The 24,267-nt window shown below is 39.1% G+C and overlaps 2 long non-coding RNA genes across 15 annotated transcripts in view; one reads left to right on the top strand and one right to left on the bottom strand.

Annotated features, from left to right (window-relative positions):
* Positions 1-1,848: 1,848 nt before the first annotated feature.
* Positions 1,849-24,267, bottom strand: part of LOC112823385 (uncharacterized) — a 229,542-nt gene continuing 207,123 nt past the window's right edge. For 12 of the 13 annotated variants that reach the window (XR_012378333.1, XR_012378329.1, XR_012378327.1 and 9 more), the window contains 4 exons: positions 13,674-13,819; positions 6,389-6,511; positions 5,612-5,754; positions 1,849-5,467 (listed from right to left, as the gene is read on the bottom strand). This is a non-coding gene — a long non-coding RNA (uncharacterized lncRNA). Of the gene's footprint in view, positions 5,468-5,611; positions 5,755-6,388; positions 6,549-13,673; positions 13,820-24,267 lie in introns of all 13 variants that reach the window. The other variant, XR_012378337.1, reaches the window with a different exon arrangement.
* Positions 17,220-24,267, top strand: part of LOC112823386 (uncharacterized) — an 18,827-nt gene continuing 11,779 nt past the window's right edge. For both annotated transcript variants that reach the window (XR_003208024.2, XR_012378339.1), the window contains exon 1: positions 17,220-17,321. This is a non-coding gene — a long non-coding RNA (uncharacterized lncRNA). The remainder of the gene's footprint in view (positions 17,322-24,267) is intronic.

The following is a 24,267-nucleotide window of genomic DNA, read 5'->3' as shown; positions in this document are numbered from 1 at the left end:
CACTGAGTCCGATTTTAAAGTCTACAAGCTATCCCCTCCAACGTCTGTTCAAGCCCTTATCATCTCCAAAGGGATGATTTCATTATTTTTCTAAATACATTTTGCCGAACTTCTCTTTCCTCTCTTCTATCTTCACACTGCCCTCAATCATCTTTCTAAAACACAAACTGATCATATAATTCCCTCCTATTAATACATTTCAGAGATGCCCCAAGCACTAAAGGATAAAGTCCAAAATCCTTGTAAGGACTGCGGTAGATTGTTTAATGTCCCCAACCCCTCCTATCTCAGTAAAACACTGTACTACAATATGACTTTGCCTTCTCCCTTGTCCAGCTCTGGAGTCTGTTTCTCCAACCTCTCAAATCGAGGCTAGCCTATAACTTGCTTTGCCCAATGGAATATGGTGGAAATGACATAATGTAACTTTGGGGGTTAAGCTTTAAAAGGCCTTGTGTCTTCTATTTCTCTTCTCTCAGAAAACTTCCCTGAGACAGTTAGGGAAGGCAGCTGAACTAGCCTACTGGCAGATGAGAGGCCACATAGAGAAAAACTGGAGAATCTCAGCCAAAAGCCAGAACCAATGGCCAAACATGTGAGTGAGGTCATTTTGCACCTTCCAGTCCAGCTAAATCTCTAGCTGAAACAACACATATGCAAATCCGGGCAGAATCAGCATGGGAATCTCCAAACTAATGATCAGACATATTACAAATCATGATTGTTTTAATTCACTGGATGTTGGTATGGTTTGTCGTATTGCAAAGGGTAACTGTAAAACCTTTATTAAGATCTCGTGTAATACTGAAGGTGGTGCATAGTAGATGCTCTCAGGAAGATAAAAGGTCTGACCCTCTGCATCCTCTTAGGGAGTCAGAATTAGAAGATCTGACTCGAAAATAATTACGGATGCAGCTGTTGTATCGTAGTGAAACTTTCATCAACTCCATAAAAATCCCATGAAATTTTTAAAATTTTATTTTATTTAAACTCAATCAATTATACAGTGTATCATTAGTTTCAGAGGTAGAGTTCAGTCATTCATCAGTTGCAGATAACACACAGTGCTCATTATATCACGTGACCTCCTTAATGCCCATTACCCAGTTACCCCATCCCCCACCCACCTCCCCTCCAGCAACCCTCAGTTAGTTTCCTAGAGTTAAGAGTCTCTTGTGGTTTGCCTCCCTCTCTGATTTCATCTTATTTTATTTTTCCCTCCATTCTTCAATGATCCTCTTTTGTTTCTTAAATTTCACATATGAGTGAAATCACATGACAATTGTCTTTCTCTGATTGACTAATTTCACTCTGCATAATACCCTCTCATTCCATTCACATCGTGCAAATGGTAAGATTTCATTTTTGATGGCTGAGTAATATTCCATTTTATATATATCACATCTTCTTTATCCATTCGTCTTGTCAGTGAACATCTGGTCTCTTTCCATAGTTTGCCTATCGTGGACATTGCTGATATAAACATTGGGGTGTAGGTGCCCTTCGAATCACTACGTTTGTATTCTTTGAGTAAATACCTAGTAGTGCAATTGCTGGGTTGTAGGGTAGCTCTATTTTTAACTTTTTAAGGAAACTCCATACCGTTTTCCAGAGTGACTGTACTAGTTTGCATTCCCACCAACAGTGTAAACCCACAAAATTTTTGAGACTCATATTAGTGAAAATGCTGGCAATTTGAATTAAAAGGGATTTTGTCAAAATGGCCTCCCAGCTTCCTATATTCAGGAAACAGGCTACAAAGAGCTAAACATCTGCAAACATGGGCCAGTTGTCTTCTTTTGTTTTAACAGCTCTCTTGAGACATAATTCACATACCATAAAATTGACTCATTTAAAATGTACAATTATTTTTATTTACAAATTTGAAACCATCATTACAATTTTAGAATATTTTTATCACCTCAATTGAATAAAAACATGTGATTTAGCTATTACCTCCCATACCTCCCCCCCACCATCCTTTCCAGCCCTAAGCAACCATTAACCTATTTTCTGTCTTTTAAGGTTTTATTATTACAGACATTTCGTATAAGTGGATAATACAATATGTGGTCTTCTGTCACTGGCATTTTTTACTTAGCATAATGTGCTGAAGGTTTGTCCATGTTGTAGCCTATGTCAGTACTTCATTCTTTTTTATGGCCAAATAATACTCCATTGTATGGACAGGTCATATTTTGTTTATCCAAATATACAATTGATGGGCTCTGGGTTAATTCTACCTTTTGGCTCTTATGAATATTGTGGAGTAACATTTGTGTTCAAGTTTTTGTGTAGACTTATGTTTTCATTTCTGTTGGCTATATCTCTAGGAGTGGAATATCTGGATCATATGGTAAATCTACATTTAATCATTTGAAGGAACTGTCAGATTGTTTTCCAAAGTAGTGATTTTGCTTTCCCACTAGTAGTCCACAAGCGTTCTTGTTTCTCCCCATCTTTGCCAACACTTGTTATTATCTTACATTTTGATTCTAACCTAGTGGGTATGAAGTAGTATCTCATTGTGGATTTGATTTGCATTTACTTGATGACTAATCAGCAGCAGCATATCTTCATATGCTTATCAGCCATTTGTATGTCTTCCTTGGAAAAATGTCTATTCAGATCCTTTGCCCTTTTGAGTTAGATTATTTGTCATTTTTATTACTAAGTTGTAAGAATTCTTTATATATTCTAGATATAATTTCCTTATCAGATATACAGTTTTCAAGTATATCTAGTCTTTAGGCTGTCTTGCCACCTTCTTGATAGTATTCTTTGAAGCACAAAAAATTTTTTTATTTAAATTCAGTTAACCAACATATAGTACATCATTACTTTCAGATGTAGAGTTCAGTTATTCATCAACAGCATATAACACCCAGTGCTCATGACATCACGTGCCCTCCTTAATGCCCATCACCTAGTTACCCCACCCTCCACCCACCTCCCCTCCACAGCCCTCAGTTTGTTTCCCAGAGTCAAAAGCCTCTCATGGTTTTTATCCTTCTCTGATCTCTTCCCATTAGTTTTCTCTCCATTTCCCTATGATCCTCTGCACTCTTTCTTATAATCCACCTATATGTGAAACCATATTTGATAATTTTCTTTCTCGAATTGACTTATTCACTTAGCATAATATCATCCAGTTCCATCCATGTTGATGTAAATGGTAGGTATTCATCCTTTCTGATGGCAGAGTAATATTCCATTGTATATATAAACCACATCTTCTTTATCCATCCCTCTGTTGAAGGACATCTTGGCTCCTTCCACAGTTTGGTTATTGTGGACACTGCTGCTGTGAACACTGGGGTGCAGGTGCCCCTTCTTTTCACTACATCTGTATCTTTGAGGCAAATACCCAGTAGTTCAATTGCTGAGTCATAGGGTAGCTCTATTTTCAACTTTTTGAGGAACCTCCATACTGTTTTCCAGAGTGGCTATACCAGCTTGCATTCCCACCAACAGTGTAGGAGGGTTCCCTTTTCTCCACCCTCTCGCCAATATTTGTTGTTCTCTGTCTTGTTAATTTTAGCCATTCTAACTGGTGTAAAGTGGTATCTCATGGTGGATTTAATTTGTGTTTCCCTAATGACATTAGGAGCATTAGCATTCCCTAATGATATTAGGAGCATTTTTTCATGTGTCTGTTGACTATTCGTATGTCTTCTTTGGAGAAATGTCTGTTCACGTCTTCTGCCGATTTCTTGACTGGATTATTTGTTTTTTGGGTGTTGAGTTTGATAAGTTCTTTATAGATCTTGGACGCCAGTCCTTTATCTGATATGTCATTTGCAAATATCTTTTCCCATTCTGTAGGTTGCCTTTTAGTTTTGTTGACCGTTTCCTTTGTTGTGCAGAAGCTTTTTATCTTGAAAAGGTCCCAATAGTTCATTTTTGCTTTTGTTTCCTTTGTTTTTATAGACATGTCTTGCAAGAAGTTGCTGTGGCCGAGGTTGAAGAGGTTGCTGCCTATGTTCTCCTCTAGGACTTTTATGGATTCCTGTCTCACATTTAGGTCTTTCATCCATTTTGAGTTTATCTTTGTGTATGGTGTAAGAGAATGGTCCAGTTTCATTCTTCTGCATGTGGCTGTCCAATTTTCCCAACACCATTTATTGGATATTGGATATTCTTTCCTGCTTTGTCAAAGATTAGTTGACCATAGAGTTGAGGGTCCGTTTCTGGGCTCTGTATTCTGTTCCATTGATCTACGTGTCTGTTTTTGTGCCAGTACCATGCTGTTCTTGATCATCACAGCTTTCTAATATAGTCGGGCATTGTGATGCCCCCAGCTTTGGTTTTCTTTTTTAACATTCCCCTGGCTATCTGGAGTCCTTTCTGGTTCCATACAAATTTTAGGATTGTTTGTTCCAGCTCTGTGAACAACCTTGATGGTATTTTTGATAGGGATTGCATTGAATTTGCAGATTGCTTTGGGTAGGATAGACATTTTAACAATATTTATTCTCCCAATTCATGAGCATGGAATGTTTTTCCATCTCCTTGTGTCTTCCTCAATTTCTTTCCTAAACGTTTTGTAGCTTTTAGAGTACAGATCTTTTACTTCTTTGGTTAGGTTCATTCCTAGGTATCTTATGGTTTTTGGTGCGATTGTAAATGGGATTGAGTCCTTAATTTCTCTTTCTTCATTCACGTTGTTAGTGTACAGAAATGCAACTGATTTCTGTGCATTGATTTTGTATCCTCCTACATTGCTGAATTTCTGTATGAGTTCTAGCAATTTGGGGGTGGGGAGTTTTATGGGTTTTCCAAATAAAGTATCATGTCATCTGTGAAGAGTGAGAGTTTGACTTCTTCTTTGCCAATTTGAATGCCTTTTATTTCTTTATTTTGATGAAGCTCAATTTATCTGTTTTTCGTCTTGTTGCTTAAGTTTTGGGGTCATATCTAAAAACCCATTGCCACTTCTGAAATCATGAAGATTTACCTCTGTTTTCTTCTAAGAATTCCATAGTTTTAGCTCTTACACATAGATTATTTTATCCATTTTGAGTTAATTTTTTTAAACATTTTACCTTTTTTTTTAAGATTTTATTTATTTATTCATGAGAGACAGAGAGAGAGAGAGAGAAGCAGGCTCCCAAGGAGCAGGGAGCCCGATGCGGGACTCAATCCCAGGACCCTGGGATCATGACCCGAGCAGAAGGCAGACGCTTAACCATCTGAGCCACCCAGGCACCCTGAGTTAATTTTTATATAGTGTGAGATAAGGATCCAATTTCATTCTTCTGCATGTGACTATATCTAGTTGTCCCAGAGTCATTTGTTGAAAACACTATTCTTTTCCCATTGAATGGTCTTGGCATCTTTGTCAAAAACTAATTGTCCACAGACACCTAGACACACAACTCTTATTGGAGTCATGAGAAGGAATGGACTGGGAGTCTTATATAAATTGTATGGAGAAGAGTGATGCCTCTTTTCAGTAAGTCCTTTCCTGAAACACAAAAGATGGGGGGGACTGATTAACCATCACTGTTTTCCAGGAATACCGAGCTCAGGTAAAGTCCAACATTGTCAATCCCTCCTTTTGCTCAATATGAAGGAATATAATAGGTTTCTGAACAACTAAAGTACAAACCTCCTGAGTGAGACAAGGCAGGATCTCTCTAGGACTTTTGCTGGTGTTGTTCCTATAAAATAAGTTGAACCGTCAGCTGAGAGGTTATAGCTAAGGTCAATTGTTTCAGAATCTTGAAGTCCAGACATTTTAAACAGGGATACCTGAAATGAAAAAGAGAAAATATTAATATAAAAAATTGAATTAAAGCAAATAACTAGGAGTCGACCCTGTGAGTCACAGGTTTAATGGATTCCAAGAGGCTGGTGGAAGAAAATCTTTCGATTAAGCAGTACTGATGTGGAAATACATGAAGGCCACCCTAATGAGAATGAGCAAAGACTATTTATTCAGAGCTTGCTATTATATGGGAGTCAGCCACCATCACTTACACTTGGCAGAGACTCAACGCAGGGAGATTAGTGGGCGAGCCGTATAGTAGACTAAAAGGGAAGAAGGACTTTAGGTATGCCCTGATAGGAAGCTGCTGGCATGAAGAAGTCGGAATGAAACTAACTAGAATTAGGGCATGCTATGTAACAAATTAGGGGAGCATTTTTGGCTTTTTATAGTTGGTCTTAAATTGGAAATGAGAGATAAAAATTTGGGAAGCAGGCAGTTATTAACCAAGATCTGACCATTGGGTCAGTTGCTGCAGAGATGGTGATTTGGCTACCAGGTTAATTGTTACTGAGGCTGTGGATCAGAACTCTATTTTTATAGATAGTCTGGTTATTGCCTATTTGCATATTCAGTCACCTAGTTCAACCATTTCCTACTTTTCAGCCATTAACTTACTTGCAATAAGTTGACCAGTTCAGGGAAAGCTAGTGATCCAGATCTTCACTGCTCAGAGATTGTTAGTTGCCTCCATCGTCAGCCACATGAAAGATCTTCCTGATCTTTCTTCATTGGGATTATCTGATGAAAGAGCAGCTGTGTGAGAACATTCAAGGTTCTGGATGGAATGCAACAGATCAGCATAATGGCCAGATGACAAAAACAAGAACAATTAATAATCCCTTATAAAATGCTTCAAAACAAATCCCAGTTGCCCAACCCAAGCCAAGAAAACAAATACCATCAGCCATGAGGACTGACTTTAGAAAGCCAAATAGCTTTCTCCCTAAAGCAATGTATAGCCTGTTCCACCCTGACTGCTTTGTTAATCCTAGTACAGCAAGAACTATTAGCAGTAGCACAAGTACCACTATTACTAGCCAAAAAGAAATTTATAGCAATGCAATTGTCCATCACGCCAATGAGTTGAAACTGATCTGTGTTCCATCTAAGCAAGAGATGGTATCATTAATAAGTTCTGCAAATTAGTGCTAAGTTTCTTTTTTTTTTTAAAGATTTTATTTATTTATTTGAGAGAGAGAATGAGATGGAGAGAGAGAGCATGAGAGGGGGGAGGGTCAGAGGGAGAAGCAGACTCCCTGCTGACAGCAGGGAGCCCGACGCGGGACTCGATCCTGGGACTCCAGGATCATGACCTGAGCCGAAGGCAGTCGCTTAACCAACTGAGCCACCCAGGCGCCCCTAGTGCTAAGTTTCTTACACCTTTTTCTATTTGTGTGATTCCCACTGATGGGAATATTATCATGAACAATGATTCAGTAATTCCTACAGCCATGTCCTGAATAATCAAAAGTGGCTCCATTTTGAAGGTTTTGTCCGAGTTGGAATTTCTAGCTGCAGTGATTTATAGAATTAGGGTTTCTCTTTATAGACACATATTGGACTACTATTCTTAAAGGCGTTAGTGTGAAACAGAGTCAGGTTTCCTGGTCACAAACAATGTAGCACCAGTAGGGACACATGAGATCTAGGGAAAAAATGAGTTATACATGTCACAAGGTCAAAACAAAGGCCTTATATCATTTGGGTTACATATTTGGATCCCTGTTAATTTCATCCCTCTGGCAAGCATTTGGTCCATTGCCCTGAGAAGATTGTGGGAAATAAAGTTTAAAATTATGTAGGGTCTGGTTAATACATTGTAATAGTTGGTGCTTTTTCACACATAGACACTGATAAAGTCACAGGCTTATTTGTTTAAGGTCATTTTTCCATGTAGGTGGAAATAGAAACATCATTCTGTATAGTCTCGTTAGACCGTTCCTCATGGTCCCATTTGGTGAGACTGGAATTGCCCAGAGGTTTTATAATGGAATGCAGCGATAGATGGCATATCCAGCTGTCAATAAGACTGAAGGCTGTGGCTACTGTTTGAGATAGTCTGATGATGGCATTAGAATGAATATGTTCTGACCTAACAATTACATAAGGAGAGGAAAAAAGGAGAGAAAAGGCCATTATGTGGGAATGACAACCAAGACTCTATAGGATAAAGATAATGATGATTAGCAGACAGATAAAACAGGAATCAGACAGGTCTCGGGCCAACACTCTAGGCAGAAACTACTCATTGTCTGAAGCCACCTGCTTGTTCCAAAGGTATTCTGCGAGCTGTATCCTTCCCAAGATCATTTGGTCTACAAGATCTCTGAGTGTCCTCAATTTGAAATCCCCAGTTAGAGTAACCTTCCAATGGTGTGGAATTCTTAATTGCTTCTTTAATTGTTAAACATGAAACCAAGCATTGACTCTCTGGCATTTCACTGTTTAATTTGTTGTTAATAGTATCCGATAAAGTTCCTTCCACTGAGATCAATGGCAGTGGTTTTCCTCTGATGTATCTTCCAATAGAAAAAACAGCCTAGTTGAACATCACGAAGATTTGGAAAAATGTTTTGGGGAGGTACTCTTAACCACTGGTGACAGAACTGGGTATCATATAAGAGTCCTCGTAAATCTTTTGCCATTTCACCATGCAGTAGGGTGGAATCTAATATCGGAGGTAAAATTCTCAAATGTGTTTATCTTGCAATTACCAATTCACATGGGGATAACTGATGTGTCCCTAAAGGAGTGAATTGTATGGCCATAAGAGCTGCTAGTGAGAGTACTTTTGGCCAAGAGAGCTCAAGGATTTCTGAAAGTTTCGTTAATTAAATTTAAGGACTTCCACCAGTCTTTTCAACCTTTTCAGAAGATTTGTGGGTGATAAGAACGGTATAGTTTTTTTTTTTAATTTAAAAAAATTTTTTTATTATGTTAATCACCATACATTACATCATTAGTTTTTGATGTAGTGTTCCATGATTCATTGTTTGTGTATAACACCCAGTGCTCCATTCAGTACGTACCCATCACCAGGCTAACCCTAACTTTTAAGCTAGGGTAACATCTTATAGAAGTTTCTCACAAGGTTGTCAGTTAAGTGTGCATCCTGATCACTTGATATAAAAGTCGAGATGCTCCAGGTTGAAAACACAAAAATCAAGCAGTTTTTTAGTAACCATTAGGCCTGTAGCTTTTCAGCGAAGAAATGCTGCAGCTCATCCTGAATATAGATATACTAAACCATATTCAAATCCCATATAGGCTGAAGCTAGTTAAAATCCATCTGAAGGTGTTCAAAGTGCCATTGAGGGTCCCGGGTGGGTCTCCCCTTTACCATTTTTCCAGGATTAAGTTGTTGACAGGTGACTCATGACCTGAAAATAACCTCAGCTGTCTTTTTAAAGTTTTCTCACCGGTGTTAATAATCAATTCATTTATTCCATGACGAGTAGTTTCATGAAGAAATTTAATTAATATCCATTTGAACTTATCTGATTTAACCAGGTGGCCATCTTGAGAGTGCCAGAGATCATCTGAGTAAAAGATGCAACCAGATCCTTCCTTTTCAAAATCAGATACTATATATTGATATTTTTAATGGCCTTTTGGAAAGCCTCCAGAGATATATCCTTTGACGGTTTAGGTAGGATCATAATCTTGGTTAAGGCAGCATTTTTAGCATAATGAGCTGCTAGAGCATTTTCTTTAGCTTCTGTTTTTATCTCTTTTTTACATGGGCCTCAATCTTTATAACAGCCATCCCTCTAGGAACCTAAAATTTCCTTAACTTGTCCGTTTTTAGGAGGATACCAGCAGAGCTGAGAACCCCCTTTGTTATGATTAAAGGATCCCAGAGTCTTGTGCTACTCCAAAAGCAGATCTGCTATCTGTATATACGTCTATTCTCTGACCATTAGCTAGGTGAAAAGCTCTAGGAAGTGCAGTAAGTTTTGCCATCTGGGCTGATTTTACTTGAGGTAAAGGACTATATTCTAAAGAACAATCTTCTTAAGTCACTGATAGCTTATCCTGCTTGATAACCTCGTCTCAGTTGAGGAAAAGTCCCTCAACAAATAATATTAGGTCAGATTTCTCAATGGGATCTCTAATACATTGCACATCTGCAAAGTACAGAAAGATCCCTAACTGAAGTAAGACAATTATCTTGTCGCCATTCTTTTAGAAGCAGGAGAGTGGCAGGTTTCAGGTTGTTTCAGGGATGTAGAGTAATGTGAGAGGAGAGAGTAACAGAATCTCTTAAGATGCACTGAAAAGTGCTGCGTGTTCTCGGTCAATAGTAATGTCTGTGTTGCATGAGGAACCATGAGGTTAAGTAGAGAGCCTAGAACTAGTTCAGCAGAAGCATCGACAAGTTTTGCCATGACACTGATTACCTGAAGTCAAGGGGTAAAAGCCTTTACAACTGGGTCAAGGGTGAGTCAATAGTAAGAAACTGGTTTTTGATGATTCCTATGAAATTGAGATGAAACCCAAAGGGCTTGTTCAAATTGTTCCTGCATAATTAGATGAAATGGCTTTTGTAGTTAGGAGTGCCTAAGGAAGGAGGTTATTATAGGGCCTTCTTTAGGTTACAGAAGACCTGTTGTATCGGCTCCCAGATCAGAGTCTCTGACTGAAGACTCAGACAATTTATAAAGAAGTGTTGCAATCACAGAAAAGTTTGGTACCCGTTGCCTTCAATTTCCAGTTAAGCCTAGAAATCCTCCCAGTTGTCACCTTGAAAGAGGTCCAGAATAAGTTTGGATAGTCTTTAATCTATCAGGAGAGTGTTTCCCTTCCTTAGCTGGGTCATTTCCAAATAAAGGACTGTGTTGTGGAACAGTTGTAATGTATCTTTTGAAGCATCATGTTCCTTTCCTGTTAAGGCTGACAATAAGCAAATGATCCTTTTTACAAGCTTCCTTGTTCCCTGAACAAAGTAAGAGATTTATATTAATTATATTATATATTACATTGTGTCAGAACTGAATCACAAAGGAAATTTGGATCTTATAAATCCTGATTAAGGACCTGAGAAAAATAGTGGATGGCTTCACTGCACCCCTGAGGCATGACTGCCCAGGGATGTCGTTGCCCTCCTTGGTGGAAGGCAAAAAGGTGTTGACTCTCTTGATCTAGAGACATGCTGAAAAAGGCAAAGCAAAGATCCACTACAGTGAAGAAAGTGACTGTAGGCATAATAGATGACAGTATGCTATCTGAATTACATACTACACAGAAACAAAAGATAAAAATTTTGTTGATGGTCTTGAAGTCTTGAACAATTTATATCTTCATCCATTTGGTTTCTTTTTTGGCAGGATAAGAGTGTTACAAGGGCTACTACAGACCATAAGAAGATTTTTGAATATATGGTTTTTAAATATAGGTTTGAGCTCTTCCTTTTTGTTTGGCCTTAAAGAATATTGGGAAAGTTTGGGTGACGGTTTGGTAAGATCTATTTGAATTTTAATATGTTCTCTTCCAATTCCATTCCAATTCTGATGCTGGAATTTTTATCCCATAAAGTGTCAGGTATGGTGTCATTATCTTTACCAGAGGAATGCATTAAATATTATTTAGAAGGTAAAGGTATATCCAGAGCAAAAACAACTTGATTATGAATAGAGGAGTCCTCTCAAATCCCAAGAAATAGTTCCTCTCATGTGCATTTGCAAAGCCCATTTGCAAAATATATATCTACTTATTAACTACTTATTAACTCTGCAAGGGTGGCATCACAGAACAAAACAAGGAATGTTTTTCAATCAAGGATATAAGGGTTACAGTTAAGGGCTGTGGATTATTTAAAATACCTTCTCCTGTGTGCTATGTTTTCTCTGAGGAAGAGTTTGAATAATGGTGGTAGTATTTAACATAGAAAGAGTAGTACCCATTATCTACCAGGAATTAGTGAGGTTGGCCATTTATATTTGTAATTCACTTTGTTTGCTTAAAAGTAATCCAGAATATTGAATGCATTTTCCTTCCTTATTGATCTAAATTGAAGGGGGTTTTTTTTGTTCGTTTGTTTTGTTTTTTTCTTTTGTTAAGATGAGACGATTTTTTCCAGTGTCCCTTCTTTTTACAAAATCTACAAGTGTCCCTATCAATAGGTGGCTGGTTGGGAAGTGATCTACTTAGCTATTTGATCTTTAGGGCCACAAGTTTAAGTATTGCCTCATTTTTATCCTAAAGCCATTTCAAAATGTTATGTGAGGTGTTTTAGTTCAGATAACAGGGATATTTCCTATTCTAATTTCTTTCTTTGAATTAGGTGCCCAGTTTTAGGTTCAGCTCCATTGACAAAATGAGACGAAAGGGCTACTGTTCAATCAGCATCTTCTTTCACACCCACATGGTTTTGGAAGATATGTGTTTTAGTCTATCCTAAAAAATATCCCATAGTTTCGTCTTAACTTTTATTGCATGATTAAATGATGGCCCAATCAATGTTTATTAAAAATGTTTCATGTATGGTGTTCAGGAGATTTTGCCCTGCTTTTGGAGCTCCTTTTTGACTCTCAAGCTTATTGTGGAAAGAGGGATCCTGTAGGTCACATTCTGGGTAGGTCCAATCAGTTTTGCCATATAGGATTCAGCATCTGAGCTTCCAACCGACATGTGTACAAGTTAATATAGGTCAAGTAACTCTGGGTTATATGCACCAAAAAGAATTCTAAGTTCTTTTATGAGTATTTACTGGTCTTGTCTAGGTTTAGAGAAATCGTTATAGCTCTTAATTCAGCTTGAATCCAAGGTTTAGATTCCATAGTTCTCTGCATACCTAACATATGGGAAGGATGCATTTTTAGAGGCAACTGGTTTTGTTGGTTTTAGAAGAGTTGGGGAAAGGTAAAGGGTCTGGATGTGGGGAAGCAGATAGAGGGTTTGACAGAGCTGTGGAAGGAAAGAGACTGGAAGGATAAGAGGGAAGAGGGAGAATAGAATATAGGGAAGCAGCTAAAGGACAAGGAAGAAGAGGACTTACTAGGGAAATTACTTTGTTCCTTAAATTTGTCAAATTCCTCATAGCTTTGGTCAAAGAATGAAGTAATACTTTATTTAAACTTTCTTTGGAGGCCTCTGCATACCAATCAAAAAATGCTGCCCATGTGAACTGAGAAATTGTATTCCTTCCTTTTCTAAGGAACCTTTCAAAAGAACAATTTTGTGGAAGCCAAATGCCCCCCTCACCCCAAGTGCCCACTCAAGGTTTAAATCATACTTGGGAAAATAATGTCATTTGGAAAGATAAGTACTAGAGTAAGCACTGTCATGAGAGTAGATACATGAAGCAACAGTTTCCCCAGGAGAAAACAGATTTTAGATGATCCCATGAAAGCTGGCAGTGCTGGTAGAAATGAAATAAATGTTGATGCAGCTCACATCTCAAACCCCAAACTCATGATTGGTCACCTCCAAACATAGACTCAACAATCTGTGCCTCCTGGCACATGGAATACCATAGAGAATGCTCTCTCTGAATCAAAAAAGGAAAAAAAAAAAAAGCCCTCAGGACCAAAACTTGAAATAGAAAGAGAACCTCATCCAGTTTTACTGGTAACTTACAACAAAGTTTGTCCAAATGGGCAGTTGTGGTAAGAACAGCAAACTCATTGGTCTGTGAGGCTGCCATGAACAATAGGCTTTGAAGGCATATCTGTGTTCTATCATATGATAGAAGGAGTTCTTATGACATGGCACTTTTAGGCAGCACTCCACAGAGCAGTCACACAAATGCAACAAAAAGGGATGAAAAGAATGGCTTGATTCCACCAATGATGCTAAACAAATGGGTGGGCACTGATAACAAAACCTGGATACCAAACTCAGAAGAAACGACCAAAAACTCAACAGGAAGAGAGTGGAGTTCAGGTCTGTGCTGACTTACCACTCACTGTGGACTTGACAAGCAGCGAGCAGTAAAGCACAATGGGTTCTGGGTGCCCAGTTGAAAACTGGAGGCCATGGTGATGGTCAATGCAAACTGTGTGTTGATGGAAACTCTGAAAAAGCTGTGGTAATAAATGAAGATCACTGAAATGAAAACAAACAAATGTTATTCAGACCTGAGATGAGCAGAAACTCAAATGCAGGTAAAGTAGTGGAAAGCTCTAGAGTGGAAAAAGGGAAGGCTTCAGGTGTGCCCTAATTGGAGCTGTTGGCTTGCAGAAGCTAGAGGACTAACTAGAAGTGGGCCATCCTATGTGATTGGTCAGGAGTACATATTTGGCTTTCTATGGTTCATCCTAAGTTAGAAGTATGGGCAAAAATTACGGAAGCTGGCAATTATTAACCAGGTCCTGATTTGGGACTGATGTTGAACAGGTTGTATTTGTCTTCTTAGACTAATTGCTATAGAGGCTGTGGGTCAGAGCTCTATTTTTGCATATGGTCTGGCCATTGCTTGCTTATATATTCAGTCCCTTACCACTCATTGAGTTTTTTGAAGCTGAGATGTCAATTGTATCAGTGGTGTTGTCCATGGCATTGGTTACTACCCCAATAAGGATGGATGACTTGAGAATTCCACCAGATGTCCTTGGTAGTCCAAACAGTGGCCTATCTGGGGAAATATCTAGACCATGAATGGTCAGCTGGGATGATTAGTCCTTCTAGTTTTATAAAAAGTTCTTAGGCTTGAGCTTGCGATAACTTTTCAGATCTTGGAGGCAAAAACGAGTTACAAGGCAAATTTAGAGTCCAAATAAAAACCTGGCAATCAATTTGTAGTTCTCAGTAACTCCAAGTCAAGAAGGAGGCAGAAAAATTGGAAAGCTTGTTTAGAGGCTAAGATTAGTTCGTAGCCAAATATTGAAGGAAACTGGAAGAACTGAAAATTTGGTAAGGGTTGACAAGCTGTGCAAGGTGAGAAAATGCAGTCTAATTTAGAAGTAAACACCAAAAGGGTTTTTCCACAGGAAATGAGAAAGCTTGGTTACCAGACAAGACTAAATTTGCATACCGACCAGTTACCTGCAATTTACAGAGGTGCAAAAGAACTCAAAGATAATGAATAGGGTCAGAATCTGATGATCCAGAAGAGCTTGCTTAGTTTCCCACTGAAACACAAAACGCTCTTACAGTCCCTTTTCCCCTTTTGATCAAAGACAATCTCAAAGAAAGATTATTCTTGATCACAAAACAAGGCTGGTCTCTTTAGACATGTTTACACAGATGCAGCAAGGATAAGTCAACACATGAGTCTTCTATTTGCTTTGCTGGACATTTTCATAAAGAACCTCAGATTGGATTTTTCCAAAGCCTCTTGAGGATGGGAAGCCAAGCCAAAACTTCACCATCATTTTTCACCTGCAGTACCTAGTGATTTGGTGGGAAGTCCTCTCTTCCTGAGGTCCCCAAAATATCCTAAGATTCCTGAGCCTGCCTTGCTCACCTATAAGGCTGGGAACCCTGTAAAGCCAGTTACCAGGCCAGCTTCCCTAAGAGGGACTTTGTAAGCATTGGCCCCATACAGTCTACCTTAATTCCTAAAAAGTGTCTGGTCACATCTGATGAAACGAGCATCCTTCTCAACTATGACATTCTAGGCAATGCCAGCCTTGATTGCATAACCAGTGTTTCCAATTCTGTCCTATTAACAAGGTGGACAGACTCCTACTGAATCTATGCAAATAACCAGGGTGCCACGAAAACAGGAATCCTCAATAAGAGTTCCCCAAATTTTACCGGGTGAGTCAGGGCAGAAAAGATCAATGTTTCATTTCTGCTTTACAAGAGCACAGTCTAATAAATTGTTATGAGGGATAGATAGCTTGAGAGAAAAGAGAGAGTGGTTCCTTACATCCAGAAAACAGAGCATTAAAGCATCAGCACAGTTCCAAGCAAAGCCCATGTCCATCTAGTTTATTCAGTTCATTCAGTGCTTTGTAATTAATTCTTGCTCCACTTGATCTGGGTTAGTCATCTCATGAACACACCTGCTTCTTGACTAGAAGTCTGGGACTCCTGACTCAGTCCACTGGTATGATCTCATAATTATTGCAGCAATGCCATCAGCAGTCTGTACCCAAGAGTACCGCTTCACCAGGCTCTTAGACAGGGATCTGATCTGAGAATATTTGTTGAAGATGGAACACTCTGCCTTATAACCGATTCCAGGTGATTTCATGGAAGCATCAGGAGTAAAACAAAACATACAGGCTCTCCGTAGATGACAAAAGACTAGAAATGTCTATTGTTTGCTCACTGTTGATATTTTTCAAAAGAGAATGATCCGAAGAGGGTTCATTACAAGAATAATGCAATTGACAAGCATTTCTGATCGTTTCCGTGGCATGCAAAACAAACAAAGTCAATTCAAAAAAGTTTTTGACAAAATATGTGTAAGCACAAAGATTTATGCCTATTTTCAAAGAAGAGTAGAGATTACATCTAATTTATGAAAATAAACATACACTTCACAAAGAAAATATACCATATAAAAATCCTGAAACGTTAGATAACATAGATACCTAGCCCAAAGTTAGAATATACCAAGAATATATCAAGATTATCAAGTAAATAGATTCAGTACATCTAAAGTAGTTTCTAAATATCAATAGATTAATAAAATCGATAGATAGATGATGTGAATCCCCAGTATAACACTACCGCCTGAGGTACACTAGATTTGAGTTAAAAAGTAAAGTTGCAACCAAGTTAATGTTTTTTAAAAATAACTGAAATTATGAGTGCTAATACAATACTGCTTTTGTCTTATGGGCTAAGCAACATCAAGACTCTGATAAATAGAAACATATCATGAACAGCAAAGACATTGACCATTGTCTAGAACCTTCCCATACAGAACACAATTGTTTAAATATTTATGTTAATAACATTTTAACCATACAAATTTAACCTAGGGAAGTCTAGGCATTTCTTCTGATTTGAGAACATTTCCCATGTAACTCATCATCAGTGACATATCAAATAACCGTCATTATTCCTAACATTTCTCTTTTTACAAAAGAGATTTTTCAGAAACCCTCTGGGAAATCTCAAAAACAATTTTAGGTGCTGACAAGGCTAATCAAACTTTGAGCTTAACATAACTCTAAGACGGCAAGGCCCTCAAACCCATGTACATTTTCTGTACCTTAACTTGTTTGCTTGTCTCAAGTGCAGACCCCGCCCCATGTGCTTAACCACAAACCAATACTTCCTGCCTTGTCTTCCCTGTTAGTACAATATTTGATGAAGGCTAAGTTTCAAGAACCCCCTCCCACAGCAGCTTTCATCTCCCCTCCTCCTTTCCCAGGCATCTCTGCATTTAAAAGCTTTGCCCACCCATCCCTCCCCTGAGACATTTCTGACTTAGTCTTCGAGCATCTTCCTATTATGATACTCTTCTCCTTCTATTGCAATAACCCCCTTAAAGAAATCCTTCATACTAATGTCCAGATTGCATTTTTTTTCTTTGACACTGATGATGCTGTAACTCTGCCCCCAGGACGTTGCTTTCTTCACCCAGGGGTCAATGCCATCTTAGCAGATGCTGAGTCCTTTCCCGGCTGGGAGGTCGGGATCCACAGCGGTGAGTCTAACTCCCGGTACGGTGTTCCAAACATGTGTCTGTTGTAGCATGGTAAAGATTTGGCTTTATTCTTCATTTTTGTCTTTTTCTTTCCTTCTATTTCTCTGCCTTCTTCTGGCTTTCCTGGGTGTGAGTAAAGCCTCTGATTCTCTCCTGGGATATGACATCTTGGGTTAAGATCCTTAGAGCCAACAGGTATTCCTTTCATTATCATGGGAAACTGCCAATCTAACCATTGTTCCACACACTTTTCCCTGTGGGGGATGTGCATTCGAACCAATTTCACCCAATCTCTTCGAAATGACAAAATTTCACTAGGAAAAAAAAAAAAACTTAAAATTTCAATGGCTTCTTTGGGGAACTTAGGATCTTTGCGAATTGATTCATTCTGAGCAAGGATCTGGAATCCCATGACTCCAAAATTGCATCCAAACAGTGGACTGCTTTTATTGTTTGGCACAAAGAAACAGAACAATATCTGTTCCACAAAAACTCTCAGAGACCACTGCTTCCTTCAAAGACCAATTCCCTTCCTCAGTGTCTTCTAAGACCTATGCCTTCCCATCACCATCCCCTAACTTCTGCCTCCTTTTTTCCATCCTCAACGTTCCCTTCAGCTCCCTAGAAGCCTTTGTTCTTCCCCCTTCAACACCTCTACCTCCTCCTCTCCACTATCCACCCCTGCCAGGCCTTCCCTTTCTCACTCAGGCTCCTCAACTCCCTGTAGACACCTGAGGCTTAAGTCCCCCTACACTGTTGGGGCTCTGAGGAGCTCAGTGACACCAAGAGCAAAAGCCTGTGGCTGAAAAAGCTGATTGGAAACACGTTGCATGTTTACTCCACTCAGATGGACTTTGGAGACCCCAGATGGCCACTTGGTTTCTCCTCCATTCCTCTCCCAAAATGCAGTCCACAGCCTCCATAGAATTACATGTGAGGGCAAAGAACATCTTAAGGGTCTCCTCCACAAATACTGGGGAAACTCCTTCAGCCTTTGCATTGAGCAAGTTACTTCAATTTGCCCCATCTGCCAAAAATATAATCTTTGTAAAAATATAGAAGTGAGGCAAGGAGTAGAGTCAGCTCTTTTCTATGAACCAGTGAGTTTTGAGTTTTTGTGTTTATGCCTGAACAAGAGTTAAAATTTTTTAATTAAAAATTAAAGCTAGAAGCTCTCTGTGCCTATCTATATGTGTGTATGTATGTATGTACGTTCTATTACGCGTGTGTAGTAGTTTCCTACCTCCAAATATTATTACCACATTAAACTCTAAAATTCCTTAAAGGAGCGCTTTTTGGATTGGTTAAGAGATAAATAAGAGTTTATATAATTTTAATATTCCTGAAATTCCCAGAAATTAAGACAATTACATCTCTAATATATTCAATATGGGGGAAAAAGTATTCTTATAGAAACTTACCAAAATGTTTTTTTAAAATTCAAGGTCACATGATTTAGGTACATCTTTGACAAATGAGACTATTTTAATGTTGTTGGTTTAATAAATACAGTTACAACTTTTGAGTTATCAGCCTTGCAAGAATACATTTTTATTTTAATCAAGTATGTTCTTCCTAAACTCAATCAGGTTAAGTTTACTTTTTGCTTGGTAACAAGTATATTCTAACAATATGCTTGAACTGTTCATGGCATATCATGTCTCAGAGTTGTTATGTTGTATCTGATATTTTTTTCTCTGTAAAGATTATGCTTATCCATTTCCACAAATAAGATATAATATCCAGTGTTCTTTGAAAATAGGATTCATCATTCTGTTTGGCATGTTTCATCTAAAACTTTTTGAACTGACTTTTTTAAGTGTCACATGAACAATCATGTTTCCTTATCAATTGTACTATTTTAATAGTGAACTCTGATCAGATCTTTTACCTTTGAAAATTATAAAAAAATACATTAACCCTGGGGGCGGAGCAAGATGGCGGAGGAGCAGGAGACCTGGATTTCGTCTGGTCTCAGGAATTCAGCTGAATAGGGAGCAAACCACTCTGAACACCTACGAACTCAACAGGAGATCGAACAGGAGAGTAGCAACAACTCTCTGAACAGAGAAGCGACCACTTTCTGGAAGGTAGGACGTGCGGAGAAGTGAATCCGAGGCGATATTCGGGAGGATAGTCGGTGGGGGAGGGGGCCTCCGTCGGCCGCTTCTGGCAAGTGCTAGAGCCGCGGAGCACAAAATCGGACCTTTTAGAAGTTGGCTCCGCGGAGGGACGTCGCTCCAGTGGCTAAGCGGGGGGTGGAACCCTCGCGGGACAGTGTGGTCTCAGGACCCTCGGGGTCACAGAAAGACCGGGGATGTCTGAGTGCGGCAGAGCTCCCAGGTATAGGAGCGGGGAAGCCGGCTGCAGAGACGGAGCCGAGGCGCGGGCTCTCAGCTCGGGGTGGCCATAAACTGTGATCCGCGGCCCAGTCGGGCCACTGCTCCTCCAGCAGGGACCCAACAAGCAGCAGAGCCAGGGAGACTCCCTTTCCTCCCCCAGGAGAAGTGGCGCGGGAGCGCACCGCAGGGATCTGCTGGTTTTGGAGACTCCACACAGGGTCGGGTGCCAGAGATAGAAACCCTCAGTCACAGGCTGGGTGAGCACGGAGTGCGGCCGGAGACCAGGGAGATGGGAGTGATTGACTGCTTTTCTCTGGGGGCGCACTGAGGAGCAGGGCCCCGAGTTCTCAGCTCCTCTGAGCAGAGAGTGGGAGGCCACCATTTTCACCCTGGTCCTCCAAAGCTGTACCGAGAGCTTGCAGGGAAAAAAAGCTCCTGAGAGCAAACCCCAGCAGCTTGCTTAGCCTGGACCGACAAGGGCTGGGCAATTCAACCTCCGGCAAAGACATTTGGGAACCACGGCAACAGGCCCCTCCCCCAGAAGATCAGCATGAACAGCCAGCCAGCCAAGACCAAGTTTACCGATCAAGGAGAACAGGAGAACTCCAGCGCTAGGGGAACACTGCACATAGAATTCATGGCTTTTTTACCATGATTCACTAGTTTTTCAAAGTTAATTTTTTAACTGTGTTTTTTTTAATTTTTCAACCAACATCTTATCAATCCCTTTTTAAAAAAAACATTTTTTATTTTTCATTTTTAGAGTCATATTTTATGCCTTCGTAGTAGTTACCCTTATTTTTGGCATATATATATAAGTTGTTCTCTCTTTAAAATTTTGAGATACAGTTTCTTCTAACAGATCAAAATATACCCTAAATCACTAGTGTATGGCTTTGTGCTAGTCTCCTGCCTGATCACATTCTCTTTTTTTTCTTTTCTTTTTTTTTTTAAACTTCTTTCTTTTTTCAAACAACTTCTTATCAATTCCTTTTATAAAATCTTTATAATTTTCATCTTTACAGTCATCTTCCATCCCTTCATTGTATCAACCCTTATGTTGTACATATAGGAGTCTTTCTTCCTTTAAAATTTTAGGAGGCACTTTCTTCTAACAGACCAAAATACAGCCAAAATCTAGTGTGTGGCACTTATCTATGCACTAGCCTGATCATATTTGATCATATTCTGTTTTTTTTGTTTTGTTCTGTTTTTGTTTGTTTTTATCTTTTCTTTTTCTTTCTTTTTTTTTCCCCTCTTTCTTTTTTCTTTCTTTCCCTTTCTTTTCCCCTGGTTTCAGGTCTTTTCTGATTTATATAGAGTATATTTGCGGGGGATATCGTTAACCTGTTTGCATTTTGTTCTCTCATTCATCTATTCTCCTCTGGACAAAATGACGAGACGAAAAAAATCACCTCAGCAAGAAGAACAAGAGGTAGTACCGTCTGCCAGGGACCTACTCAATACGGACATTAGTATGATGTCGGACCTAGAGTTCAGAATCATGACTTTAAAGATACTAGCTGGGCTTGAAAAAAGTGTGGAAGTTATTAGAGAAACCCTTTCTGGAGAAATAAAAGAACTAAAATCTAACCAAATCGAAATCAAAAAGGCTATTAATGAGGTGCAATAAAAAATGGGGGCACTAAGTGCTAGGATAAAGGAGGCAGAAGAGAGAATCAGCAATATAGAAGACCAAATGATGGAAAATAAAGAGGCTGAGAGAAAGAGAGATAAACAACTACAGGACCACGAGGGCAGAATTAGAGGGATAAACGATACAATAAGATGAAACAACCTTAGAATAATTGGGATCCCAGAAGAAGAAGAAAGAGAGAGAGGGGCAGAAGGTATATTGGAGCAAATAATAGCAGAGAACTTCCCTAATGTGGGGAAGGAAACAGGCATCAAAATCCAGAAGGCACAGAGAACCCCTCTCAAAATCAATAAAAATAGGTCAACACCCCGACATCTAACAGTAAAACTGACGAGTCTCAGAGACAAAGAGAAAATCCTGAAAGCAGCTCAGGAGAAGAGATCTCTAACCTACAATGGTAGAAACATTAGATTGGCAACAGACCTATCCACAGAGACCTGGAAGGCCAGAAAGGACTGGCAAGATATCTTCAGAGCACTAAACGAGAAAAATATGCAGCCAAGAATACTATATCCAGCTAGGCTGCCATTGAAAATAGAAGGAGAGATAAAAAGCTTGCAGGACAAACAAAAACTAAAGGAATTTGCAAACACGAAATGAGCCCTACAAGAAATATTGAAAGGGGTCCTCTAAGCAAAGAGAGAGCCTAAAAGCAGCCTAGATCAGAAAGGAACACAGACAATATACAGTAAGAGTCACCTTACAGGCAATACAATGGCACTAAATTCATATCTTTCAATAGTTACCCTGAATGTAAATGGGCTAAATGCCCCAATCAAAAGACACAGGCTATCAGATTGGATTAAAAAACAAGACCCATCAATATGCTGTCTGCAAGAGACTCATTTTAGACCCAAACACACCCCCACATTGAAAGTGAGGAGTGGAAACCATTTACCATGTTAATGGACACTAAAGAAATCTGGGGTGGCAATCCTTATATCAGACAAATTAGATTTTAAAACAAAGACTGTAATAAGAGATGAAGAAGGACACTATATCCTACTTAAAGTGTCTATCCAACAAGAGGATCTAACAATTGTAAATATCTGTGCCCCTAACATGGGAGCAGCCAATTATATAAGGCAATTAATAACAGAAGCAAAGAAACACATTGACAACAATACAATAATAGTGGGGGACTTTAACACCCCCCTGACTGAAATGGACAGACCATCTAAGCAAAAAAATCAACAAGGAAATAAAGACTTTAAATGACACACTGGACCAAATGGACTTCACAGACATATTCAGAACATTCCATCCCAAAGCAACGGAATACACATTCTTCTCGAGTGCCCATGGAACCTTCTCCAGAAGTGATCACATTCGAGGTCACAAGTCAGGTCTCAACCGGTACCAAAAGATTGGGATTAGTCCCTGCATATTTTCAGACCACAATGCTTTGAAACTAGAACTCAATCACAAGAGGAAGTCGGAAAGAACTCAAATACATGGAGGCTAAAGAGCATCCTACTAAAAGAATGAATGGGTCAACCAGGAAATTAAAGAAGAATTTAAAAAATTCATGGAAACCAATGAAAGTGAAAACACAACTGTTCAAAATCTTTGGGATACAGCAAAGGCAGTCCTGAGAGGAAAGTATATAGCAATACAAGCCTTTCTCAAGAAACAAGAAAGGTCTCAAATACACAACCTAACCCTACACCTAAAGGAGCTAGAGAAAAAACAGCAAATAAAGCCTAAAGCCAGCAGGAGAAGAGAAATAATAAAGATTAGAGCAGAAATCATTGAACTAGAAACCAAAAGAACAGTAGAACAGATCAACGAAACTAGGAGCTGGTTCTTTGAAAGAATTAACAAGATTGATAAACCCCTGGCAAGCCTTATCGAAAAGAAAAGACAAATGACCTAAATCAACAAAATCATGAATGAAAGAAGAGAGATCACAACTAACACCAAAGAAATACAAACAATTATAAGAACATATTATGAGCAACTCTATGCCAGCAAATTAGATAACCTGGAAGAAATGGGTGCATTCCTAGAGATGTATCAACTACCAAAATTGAACCAAGAAGAAATAGAAAACCTGAACAGGCCTTTAACCACTAAGGAAATTGAAGCAGTCATCAAAAATCTCCCAACAAACAAAAGCCCAGGGCCAGATGGCCTCCCAGGGGAATTCTACCAAACATTTCAAGAAGAATTAATAGCTATTCTCCTGAAACTTCCAAAAAATAGAAATGGAAGGAAAATTTCCAAAGTCATTTTATGAGGGCACCATTACCTTGATTCCAAAACCAGACAAAGATCCCATCAAAAAGGAGAATTACAGACCAATATCCTTGATGAACATGGGTGCAAATATTCTCACGAAAACACTAGCCAATAGGATCATACAGTACATTGAAAGGATTATTCACCATGACCAAGTGGGATTTATCCCTGGGCTGCAAGGCTGGTTCAACATCCGCAAATCAATCAACATGATACAATACATTAACCAAAGAAAGAACAAGAATCATATGATCCTCTCAATAGATGCAGAAAAAGCATTTGACAAAGTACAGCATCCTTTCTTGATCAAAACTCTTCAGAGTATAGGGATAGAGGGTACATACCTCAATATCATAAAAGCCATCTATGAAAAACCGACAGCGAATATCATTCTCAATGGGGAAAAGCTGAGAGCTTTTCCCCTAAGGTCAGGAACGCGGCAGGGATGTCCACTCTCACCACTGCTATTCAACATAGTATTAGAAGTCCTAGCCACAGCAATCAGACAACAAAAAGAAATCAAAGGCATCCAAATCGGCAAAGAGGAAGTCAAACTCTCACTCTTTGCAGATGATATGGTACTGTATGTGGAAAAACCAAAGGACTCCACCCCAAAACTGCTAGAACTCATACAGGAATTCAGTAAAGTAGCAGGATATAAAATCAATGCACAGAAATCAGTGGCATTCCTATACACCACCAACAA

The sequence above is a fragment of the Callorhinus ursinus genome, unplaced genomic scaffold (genome assembly GCF_003265705.2).
Source record: "Callorhinus ursinus isolate GAN/ISIS: 27379988/994484 unplaced genomic scaffold, GSC_fseal_2.0 scaffold5, whole genome shotgun sequence".
NCBI lineage: Eukaryota > Metazoa > Chordata > Mammalia > Carnivora > Otariidae > Callorhinus > Callorhinus ursinus.
The sequence above is the reverse complement of the archived record's forward strand: the minus strand, read 5'-3'. Positions and strand labels throughout refer to the sequence as shown.